The 11,964-nt window shown below is 37.6% G+C and overlaps 1 protein-coding gene across 1 annotated transcript in view; it reads left to right on the top strand.

Moving 5' to 3' along the window:
- ARHGAP21 (Rho GTPase activating protein 21) overlaps positions 1-11,964 on the top strand; it is a 32,508-nt gene that overhangs the window by 2,865 nt on the left and 17,679 nt on the right. The window lies entirely within an intron of this gene.

Genomic DNA, 11,964 nt, shown 5'->3' with positions numbered 1-11,964 from the left:
CGTGTGTGTGTGTGTTTCCGGTTGTGACTGGTTTAATCCTTTGGAGTCTAGATTTCTGCAGACCATTTTCTCCATGGTTTGACTTGTATCTGACTAGCTTTTTGAATTTAGCATAACAAGTATTTATCAACTAGCACGCTTGTCTTGTATTGTGGCTCTGCAACAATGTTTTTTTCCCCTAGTATTATCTATAATATCTGCTGTCAGATTAAAGCAGGTTTATTGAAATGCCTAACTGAAAATAGTAAAGGAGTTTTGTGTGCACTGGAGGATAGAAACTTTGCACAAGATAAAATACTGTGTTCATTTGACTTAAATCTTAACAAAGCTGCTTTCTTAGTGAGCTAGTGCATGGGCTTCATGTTCCTGGGTTTTCTTTTTGAATGGGAGGTATACAGGTTTTTTTGATTACTGGATATATCAGTATCTGGTAATTCTGGATTCTTCTGCAGACCCCATTTATCTTTCTTTAGCATTACTGTAAGTTTGCAGCCAGCCTTTGCACAGATTCTTTTAATCAAACACCTTAATGCTGATTTAAGCATATTGTTAAGGTTTTGTGTAGTTTTGTCCTAACGCTTAACGTATTCCTTGAGTGCTTGCTGGGAGTTTTCTAATCCCAAGCAGTTTAAAAGTCATGCTGTAAAAGTCAAATCAAGCCACCTTAAGATAGGAGATTGTGTTGATAGGGTTGGGTTTGATTTAAATAAAGATTTGCCCTGAACTCTTGTTCTTGTGGCTTGCTTCCAGTTTTTAGAGAAGTATGATGATTAAAGTTCAAAGAAGCCTTAAACATGGCAATTGTGTTCCATTTTGGTAATGGCTGAGCAGTTCAGAAGAAACAGAAATGTAACTCTCCATTTTAGTTTTTGGCATAGTACTGCATACAGTGCTAAATGCTATTAAGGCTGGGTATCTTAGGAAGCTAGAATGGATAGGCTTGATTCTAACTTTGCTTGTTCCCGTATAGCTATGCCTAGTTACAGCTTCACTTGCTGGAAGCCTTACTTAATCAGGCAGATAAAATCTTAGATCTACTCTGAAACTCCATTGAAGGCTTTTAAACTCTTGAAGGAAAATCACTTGGCTTTCCTATTCTTTCTACTTGGGATTGAGAAGAGTGTTGATTTTGAATACAGAGATACCTTGGTGTCTGCTGGCAACCTCCTTGCTCCTGTTATGTGTACGTGTATCAGCCCAAGTATTTTAGTGATACTCGGCTTTACTAGGTATGTGTCATTTCATAAATGTATCTACTGAACTTGTTTGTATGGTAGATCTTTGGAGGAGCTTATAAATGTAAATTTGGGGGAAATAAATATCTTCTGAGGCTACATATTGCCACGTTAAATAGTTTGTACTCTGTTTATTTTTGTTATTACTTTCTATTCCTTAGATGTGGTCAGATTATGGTTTGGGAGGAATTCAGCCAGAAATAGTTGGCTTCTGCCTAAGTATTTTGCAAATATCCTGCTCTTGAGTATTACCCAAGAACAGGATGATTTCAGAGCATCTCTTTGTAAGTACCATAATGTCTTTCAACACGAACAGAAGTCTGAGTAGACTTTCCATCAAGTTTATTTGTAGCAGCTTCTTGCTGAGATTATGATGTTGCGCTGAAGAAAGCCTTTTACTATAGTGCTTTCACAAAATGGTGTTTCAAAGCAGGGAAATTAAATCTTGGTTTGCATTTGCTAATAGAAATGAGATATCTGTTAAGAAAAAAGATAGTAAGTAGAGGTAATAACTTTTATAAGAGGAAAAAAATATGTTAAAATTAGACAAGATATTGTGTACTCAAGCTCTTCAGTTCAGTACAGGTTCCTGGGGAATGAGGAAGCAACTGGTTTTATGGAAAAACATATCCTGGTACTGCACGCTTCATTACTTTCAGTGTGTTATTAAATGCAGACCCTGGTGTTTTACCTTTGAAAGCCGCTGTTTCTATTTCAGGTCCAAGGAAGGGCTCTGTTCCTGACATGTAGCCTTTTGTTTCAAGCTATACCAGTTAGTCTAATGAAAGCTGGTTCCTTTTATGCACAAGCAGTTTTACCTGTTCCCTAGACTAGTAAAAATACTATTTCTATCAGTGATTATTTAAGCAATTGTCATGTTTAATGTATGTTTTTTAAGACCCATAATTTGTACAATTTCTCTGTTAGAGAACAGCAAATATCTTTCTGATCTACTAGTTATTTTTAGGTGTGTCAACCTGGACTTGGATGGAAATCAGAATGCTACTTAGCATTTTCCTAACTGAAGAGGAAGGAAGGTTGATTCAGAATACAGATATTCTAATACATTTCTTGGATATAGATGTTTAGTGTGCATATCTGAGATTTATGGTTAGCTTGAAACAATTTTTTTACACCATTTTTGTAGATTAGAAAACCATAAAAAGGATTATTCAACCCCCGGATTTGGTTATTTAGCTTGGAGTGAACTAGCTGTACGAACGAAATGGAGAAACTGATTCAATACTTAAACTCATTCCAGTATGTTTAACTACCGATGCAGTTTAATGCTTTGGCCTATTACTGTGAATATTCTTTCCAACGTAGGTTTTAATGTGGGTTATTACATGAAAATCAATTTTCAATGGATGTGTTTAGAATGCTTAAGCCAAATAAACATAATCTTGAAGTTTAAAAATATTTTTCAAATCAAAACAAATTTTATAGTCATCCTTTTGCTGAGTTTTGTCAAACATACAGTAGTACTAAATAAGTACTAATAGATTTCTTTCTTCAGAGGTGGGACCCCATTTTTGAACATATCTAATATATCCTTACCCTGGAAAATGAGGTCACTTCATTCCACTATTAATTTGTGAATAACTAAGAGAAAATTAGCCAGATAAAAATACTTGACCAGACTGTAATAAGACCGAAGAACAGTAAGAAGTCAGACAAATGCCCTCTCCCTGACCCTGACCGAAATCGGATACCTAAGGAAAGGTGTAAGAAGGACAAGTATTTGTAATATTTCATGCAGGTACTTTCCATTCTCCAACTGTTTGCACCTTACGTTACCTGAGCCAAATGTGGTTTGTGTGTGCTCCGTAAGAGTCTTGGTTTTATCTGCATGTTACCTATAGAGCTTTTTCTCTTTGTTACTGCTGTTGTTGTTTTGAACCTGTCTCCTACTTGCTTAATTTCTGATGCAAGTGCTGTAAGAGTGACCAGTGTGCCACTAATTTTTGATTTACCCTTTCCACGCCACTTATGGTTTTAATATCTCTGTCCCATCTACCCTTAGAGCAGGCAAACAACTGTGGTGATTTATGTGCCAGACATTAACATATAGACAAGCTCTGCTTTTCACCTTGCTTTAAGAGTTTGGCTTCAAGTTACTTTTCAAAAGCAAAGAACAGATTATTTTTTCCACTGTGTTCAAATAAAATCCTTTTTTTTTTTTTTTACAAACTTCTATCGTAAACAAAAGTATTTGGATAGTTGCTGAGTTACAGGTAAGATTGATTCAGTTGGTTTCCAATGGATTTTGCTCAGGCTCCTTTTAATTTGTTGTTGTTGTTGTTGTTGCCAAATACTTTTTTTAAGTAAACAAACCAGGGGTATTTGGAGATGAAACATTTGACTTTCTAAAACTGGTGCTGACTTTTCAGCACCAGTTAAACTTTTCAGCCATTTTTATTGTACATGTGATGGTATGCGCCTGTTGCGATGTTGAAAGTAGAGATACCTAAAGTTTAACTTTCTCAATACCTACTTTTAAATAGTAAGCCATGCACATAACTCAAAGTACTTTTTCTTCTGAAAGAATAACACGTTTTCTGCCTTTTAAATGAATTGTATACAACACCTTTCCCCTCGTCCCCGAGGTGATGTAAGTGTGCACACATGTGCCCACACACACGCACACACACACGCACACACACACACTGCAGTTATAGTCTGGAAACTACAGAATAAATTGGTATACACTCTCCCAATGCATTATGAAAAGGGTTATGATGGTAGGAATGGGGAAAGGTTAGGGAAAAAACTAGGAATATTTTCCTCACATGTGATACAAAAATGGTTGAAAGAATGTTCTCATTCTATTTATTTTCATTGTGAGAACAGATAAGCATTAAGCAGAGAGGAATTCAAAACCTCAAATTTCTGCAGCAAAGACCATTGCATGTCAACCCAAAATGTATGGATACTGTAAGGGCAAGTGGTGGCTGAACAAAGATGTCGATATGGCATGTTCTGAGGAAATTTTAATTTTAGCAAAGATTTTTAATCGTCAGGCTGAGTAAGAAAATCTTCAACCATCGTGATAATCTAGTTTTTTTCGACAAGTTACTGGCTAGCTATTCCAAACTATGAAAATATAAATGTAGCTGCAGTAAAAATCAGAGCTGACAGCTGTTCCTTTTTGAAGGACTATTGCTTCCATTATTTTAGCAACATCATAGGCACAGCTTGTAACATGTCATCAGTGTTTCTAAGATAAGCATCAATCTTCTGTTTTTTCAGGGTTTTACAGTGTGGCCTGCCAAATTGCTATTGCTCTAGGCTGAAAATTTCAGTGTTTCTTATCCAAAGAACAGTTTTTAAATCATTGTGGTATTCTGAAGTATAGCAGCCAAAACACAAAATTACAAATTAGTGGTTTGAACACCATTTATATGCTTCTGTAACTCAAAAATGCATTTTTAATTAAAACTCAGAGTTTGAAGTCAATAATTCATAACATCTAGAAGAGATTTAATTGAATAGGGGCATCAGATTTCTTTTGTTTGGTAATGGATAAAGTTTTCAAAGTATGGATCATCCTTAGTATATCATGATAACTTAAAATAATAATTACAGGTAGTAAAGGACTGCTAGCAGAGTTCTTGGCCAAAAAAAGTATGTTGAGAATTGTACTATATTTTTTGTGTGGCAGGTGTTATATTGTGAACATGGACCTCTAGAATTATCTTGTACCTGTATCTAACATGAATATATAGAAAGATATTTACACACTTGTTTTTTTAACATTGAAATAAGCAACAGACTGTCATAGACAAGATTTGAAGAATAACCTTACGTTAGGAGTAACCTTGGGAAGACTTTTTTTACTTGTGTGAAACTTGGTCAGTATAATGAACTTACTATTTACATGAGTGCAATAGCAGGGGGCTGAATTTGATGACTCAGGAAGTTTTTTCCAGTCCTGTATTTCTGTGGCTTGCGTAAATGAGTGTGATCAGCATGGAGACATGTTCCCATTATATTTTTTGGCTACGTGGGGGTAATTATGTAAAGTAGATACATGGAGAGGTTCTTTGCTAAGACATTCAGTGCTGGAACTACTTTTTTTTTTTTTTTAGACTTTATTAGCAGCTGTTTTTTGAAAAATGAGATTATAAAAGGTAGCGAGTAATCATGAATGCAGGCATTAGTGTATCTTCTTTCCAAATCATGTCTCTTATATTCCGGAGGTGTTTTACTATTGGAAGACCTGCATCAGCTTGTACTTCAGGATGTGTAATAAAAAGACACTTTTATGGGATAAGTATTTAGTCCTTTGTGCTATTTTGTGAGATAGCAAAGTTAATTCCATATTGTTTATTTTTTGATGGAACAATTCAGTTTTGGTTTACTGGTTATTTCTAGCCTTCTCACTGCACAGATGACATTGTATAGACACATTTTTTTAATTTGTTCATCTTCCTGATGGAGTATTAAGAAAAGTGAAGCTTCCTGAATAAGTAAATCTATATAGGTAGCACTGTGTTTACCTTAAATTCAGCTTCTTTTGAAGATTTTTGGAAGTGAGGAGCCTCTGGGATAGACCTTTCATGACTTCTTTGCACATGCCTGTGTGTGTGTGAAGGTCCTTTTCCTACCTCCAGGATGCTGTCTGTCCTCTGCCCTTTCTTCCTTCACTCTTCTTAGTGGTGCCTCTTCTCTCTCTTTCTTGTGCCCTCTGCCCCCCCGCTCTGCTCTCCCTTGCTGCACCTGTGTCTGTGCCTCAGCGGCCTTTGCTGACCCCTCTTGTCTTGGCGTCAGTGTGGTGGTTGAAGGACAGGAGATCTGTTCCCTATGGCTGTGCCATAAGGAAAACCCTCTGCGCAGGGAGCTGGAGGAAGCCTGAACTGAGAGGGAGCAGGAGGTGCTAGATGTGGAACAAGGCTGTAAAGCCTTCACGAACTGTATTTAAGAATAAGACTTTGGGACAAGGTAGCATTGTGCACTGTGACGGTGCAAAGCCTGTTGTGGTATCATCTAGTGTAAAGTTTTTGGGTAGGCCAAGGACACAGCCTGTAAAGTGCTGGAGGTGAGGGAGCGCATCTAATGTGAGGCTTAATGCAGGGTCTGCTGGCATTACTGGAATATCCTGTCACTCCTTCAGTAAAGAAAAGATTTTTGATCTCTATAATGAAAGTGTGGTAATGTTTTGCTTTCTCTTCTGCTGTAATCAAATGAAACTGCAATGTAAGATTCAGATTCATTCTTAAATTGCACTGCAAAAGTGAACTGTGCTTATGAGAGAATTACTGAAGGAATAGAGAGCCAGTGGATAGAAGATTTTTTGTTTTCTGTTTTTGGAGGTTTTTGTAAAGAATAATAGGTAGCTTCCATCCCAGTACCTGCAGACCTTCAGATCTGTGCCTCCCTTGAGTGAAAATAATGTTTTTAATGACTATTTTAGCCCTTTGTGCTTTGGAGCCAGAACTTCCCTTTAGCCTTCTATAGAAGGCTGTTCTATTTACAAAGAGCGAGTAATTCAGTGTTGTAATTCCACAAGATTGATGAGTAACCAAAATTGCATGAAGTACCATACATGCATCTTTAAACACATACCCAATCCAAGAATTCAGTATGGTTTTCAGAAAGGCAGCAAATAAAGTACAGTTAACCTCTTCAATGTATGTAGTTTGGGAAGCTTGTATGTGGAGTGATTTTTTGCATATGTAAGTGCGTGCTATTTCAAAGTTAGTCCTTCATATCAAAAGCAATTTAAAACTATTTTAAATGTGCATTTCTGTTCAGATATTAGTTTTTTATGATTTAAATCTTTAATTTAGATAATAAATAGTCCTCAGTTAAATTATGGACTTGCTGAATTAGGCTTTGTAGCCATATGTTCACACTGTCTGTTTAAATTGAATTGTTAATTACTGATTTGAATGGTAATGTGATCTACAATACACTCACCAAATAATACAGTTCCTTCTTGCAATCTGAGGTGTTGAGATACTGCTTGCGAGGCTGCCAAGTCCTAGGGAGATAGACCTGAAAGCTGACTTCAGCCTTGGGAGGGTGGGTTTTCTAGCCACTTTCTATTAGCAGTGGAGAAAGATGAAGCGTTTAAATCCCCAAGGGGCTAGTGGGGGAAATCACCTCTCTCTCTGTTGACAATAAAGGGAGCCCAAGAAGACTAACTTCCCTGGACTAAAGCTAGTCTGCAAATTCATTCTCAGTGATTATATAGTATGATGCAGTTAACTAAACCATTTCCCTAAAAAGTTATGCAATCACAACAACTTGGCTAAACAGGGAACTCATAACAGAGCTCATGTGCAGAAAGGACGTACAGAAGCAGGAAGCGAGGACAGGCTGCAAAGGAAGAAAATAGAAACATTGCCCAGGCCTGCAGGGATGATGTTAGGAAAGCCAAAGCTCAAACTGAGTTGAAACTGGCAAGGACAGCAAGAAGTGCCTCTGCAGCTTTGGTAATGGTGAAAGAATAAACACGGAAAACCTGCACCTGCTGCTGAATGGCATGGGTGATTTAGTGATGGTGCATGCCGATAAGGCTGAAGTGCCCAATGCCGCCTTTGCTTCAGTCTTCACCAACAAGGTCTCCCAGGTCTTTGTACTTACAGACAGCGTTCAAGGAGGAGAGGAATTCCAGTAGTGAATGGGGATTGGGTCAGAGATCTCCTGGGAAGCTCAACCCATGCAAGTCCCTCAGACTCAATGAGATACATCTGAAGGTGCTGAGAGAGCTGGCAGATATCATTGCAAGGACACTCTCTGTCATCTTTGAAAGGTCATGAAAATTGGGGGAGGTCCCTGATAACTGGAGAAAGGCAAGTTGGGCACCCATCTTTGAAAAGGACAAGGAGGACGATCCAGGGAATGCAGGCCAATCAGCTTCATTTCAGTCCTCAGGAAAACCATGGAGCAAGTCTTCTTGGAACTTATTTCTGGGATTACGAAGGAGAAGGTAATTGGGAAGAGTCAGAGTGGATTTACCAAGGGTAAATTGCACTTGACCAGCCTGATTTCCTTTTATAATGAGATGACCAGATCTGTGGTTGAGGAGAGAATGGTAGGTGTCACCTACCTTGACTTCAGCAAGACTTTTGACGTAGTCTGTCATAGCATCCTTGTTGTTACAGTCTAGACAGGTGAACTGCTGGAGAGGTGGAAAAACTGGGTGAGCAGATATAAAGGGTAGTGGCTAATGGTGCATGCAGTATGCTACCTGGAGCCTGGTTACCAGTGGGCTTCCTCAGGGTCCATCTTGTTTAATATCTGTTGGTGACCTAGAGGGGAGATGGAATACGCTGTCATCAGGTTTGCAGGCAACACCAGACCAGGGGATGCAGTCCCTACACTGGAGTGCAGGGCTGCCGTTCAGAGGGACTTAAGCTAGAGGAATGGTCTGACAGGAACCTCCTGAAATTCAGCAAGGACAAATGCTAAGTTTTGCCCCTGGAATAAGCTAGTCCCCTGCAGTAGTAGGGGCTCAGGACTGACTGGCTGGATAGCAGCTCTGCTGAAAAGGACCCGGAAATCCGTGTGGGCAGGAGACTAACATGAGTTCACCCTGGCGGTGATGAAGGCTAACGTGATGCTCGGCTGTATTAGTAGGAGCACAGCCAGGATTTTGAGGGAAGAGGTTGTTCACCTTTGCTTGGCGCTTGTTAAACTGTAGCTGGAATTTTTCTTGGTTTTAGCTGGTGAATCAGTTAACACAAGTTATGATTATAGTTGGAGTTGTGATGCCTGTTTATTAAAAGCTTTCAATGTGTCTTATCTTTTAAAAATGTTTTTATGCTGAAAGGCTCTTTCTGAAAATCACTAGTTTTTACAGTATACCAGTCGTGTAATTGTGTGCTTGTATTCAAACGTGCATGAAAAGCAGCATCATGTCTTCCACCAGAGCTGCTCTTTCACTGTCTGGAGTTCTTGCTGCCTCATTTTCCCATGGTCTGTCTTTTGGATCGCTTTGCAGACAACAAAGCAGAACAAATTGTGTTCGTATCCTCTTCGCAAATGGAAGCAACTCAAAGTAGTCCCGAAAGTTGTGACTTTTGTTGTTGTTGTTACAAGCAGGTAGAGGGATAGCGATAACCTTTGAGATTACTAACTGAAAGAGCATTATTTTGTGTGGCTAGTTTGTCCTGTGTGCTTCACTGCATTTCATATACTGTCGCTTCTGTTGCTTGGTGGGCAGAATACATCCTTTTGCATACTCTGCAAGGAATTTGGTAGTCCAAATACACGGATTAATCAAGGAAACTAAAAAGGGAGAGACATATCCCAAGCACTTAGGAGAAAAGTCAAAATTCGGGGGATATATGTAGTTTTTCTATTGGACAACATCTGTGGAGTTTGCCAGTGCATTGAATTACTAAGCAGTAATTCGTATGGTGTACGCCATAGTCTGTTCTGTAATGGTTTTACATGAGGTAAAGGCTTGCCATTAGCTGATCTTCCATCTCTTTATTGATTGAACAGATTGAACAGAATTATTTTCCTTCTGTGCCAATGTCATTTGCAATTTCTTTAAAGCTTGCATATTTCTAAAACAACTTTATTTTTGATTCATTTGGGGATTGGATCCGCTGTGAAACAAGCAGCATCACTTGACAGCTTCTGACAACTTGAAGCAGATGATTAGCGTGACTGCTCCTTGCTCACCTCTGGTTAGGTTCCCAAGTGAAGTGGCACATGCTCAATATTTTTAGGAATAGAATAAAATAAAATAATTACCAAGATATTATGTTAACAGCAATATGTAATACAGCAAGAGATCCCCTTGCAGAAGGATTTTTGCACTACAGACTCTGTAATCCCAAAATATCTCCCTCTGCCCCAATAAACTGCTAGAGGTCTGCCATGAGCATGTTTATAAAACCAATGACAACACCAGCATTGTTGGATGAACTGAACTCCCATTGTTGTAAATACTTGTATGTATGTATTTAAAATTTTGTTGACTTTTTTCCTTGTTGTTTCATACAGCAGGTTTTAAAGTCTCATAAGTGGGACTTCTAGGACTTAGAGAAAGTACATCTTAATAATTTAACAAGAAATGCAGTAAAAGTTGAGTAATTATTGCTGCTTTCAAGAATTTATGAAGAATTTATTTTTCTTCAGCCTACTACTTGGATTTAAGTAGCATATGCTGTGGGAAATTATGTAGTATTGCCTAACACTTCTGTGTTCATAGCTCAAGCAGATTTATTTTAAGTGCTAGTATTTTTGTAACCTTTTGGAGTGGACTCTGACATTCTGAGGTAAGTCTGTAGCATAAATAAGTTAAAGCTGAGAACTTCCAGTTTACATACTATAAACTAATTAAACCATCTTAAAATTGTTCAGTAAGTGGAAATATTCATTAGTCAACATTAGTGTACTTCTCTCAGGATTTGCTGTAGCAAACGAAGAAGAAAATAGGACAGTGAGCAATTGTAGTTTTGCAAATGGAAGTATAACTGAGATTTTTCCTATCCCCTGACTGCAATATAGACGAGATCTGTAAATGCTTCTAACCTATCTCTGTGGGTGCAAATAAAACTTAGAAGTTATTTAAATGAACTGTAGTATTGAGGCTTTGTTATGAATTCTTTTGCTTTCTCTTCATTGATGTTTTTTAGTTTGCAGCTAGTTTCTTATTTTTTGATACTTTTTTAATTAAGTTAACCACTCCAGTAACAGCCCTCTGCTTTGTCTGCTAAACCTTTCTGTGCTTTAATCAATTCTGTCCTCTTGTTTTAAATTTACATTACCAAATTTTGATGGTACAAGCTCTGCCTTTAACAGAACTGTTAGTGACTGTTTGAAAAGCACAATGCAGCACATGCAGTTGTGTTCATACAAAGCAAAGAATAAACCTCTGTTTGTGAATGTTCACTGATTTCAATAGGCTTTTCAGAAGCTCTGCATATTACAATTCTTAGCACCTAGAATACATACGTATTCATTAAAGCAGTACAGTTCGGCCCATGCTCGTGACTTGATTCTCTCCACCCCCTCTTCTACCGTAGTACGAAGTAGAATTATTTTTCTAATACTACTAGTGTGTTCGAGAAGATGTCAGAAGCTCTTTTCTCAAAATTGTCGATCATAAATCTTTCAGCTTCTTCCATCTTGTAAAAAGCATGTTAAAAACTAGAAGTACTTAAAGCTTTTTGGAATTTTTCATGATGACCCTTGTGACTATTGAAACTGTGAGGTACTGGACATGTATGGCATGCAATCGGTTGTATGAACAATTAGTGGAAGAGATAATTGGTATGTAGTAGTGCTATCTTTTAAAAATATGAATACTTGCTTCTTTATTTGAATATGTGGGGATTTGGCAGGATGGATGCTTAGATACCTGTTTCAAATGCTTTTCTTTTCTTTTCTTTTCTTTTTCTTTTTCTTTTTTTTGGTAACTTGGCTTTATTATTTGAACACTTTTAAACTGAATAGTTTCTGGAAGTCTGAATGTGCCTATTTTATTGTAGGAAATAGTACTTATCTGTCTCTTGAGTTTAGACTTACTGATATAACAAGTGTTCTTTACATATATGCACATGTACAAACACACCATCTACTTGAAAATCATACTGCAAGAATTTAGTAAGTAATTCTAGTTTCATTCATGTACTGCAAAATCTGTAATCAGGTATGACCTTTGCCTTTATCCCTAATGTACAATTAACATCCTTACAAAATGAAACAGGTTCTTGTTTAAAAAAAAAGTGTATTTAACAGTGTGAATTAATTGGACCCTTGATGTTTG

The sequence above is a fragment of the Apteryx mantelli genome, chromosome 2, assembly GCF_036417845.1.
Source record: "Apteryx mantelli isolate bAptMan1 chromosome 2, bAptMan1.hap1, whole genome shotgun sequence".
Taxonomy (NCBI): Eukaryota; Metazoa; Chordata; class Aves; order Apterygiformes; family Apterygidae; genus Apteryx; species Apteryx mantelli.
The sequence above is the reverse complement of the archived record's forward strand: the minus strand, read 5'-3'. Positions and strand labels throughout refer to the sequence as shown.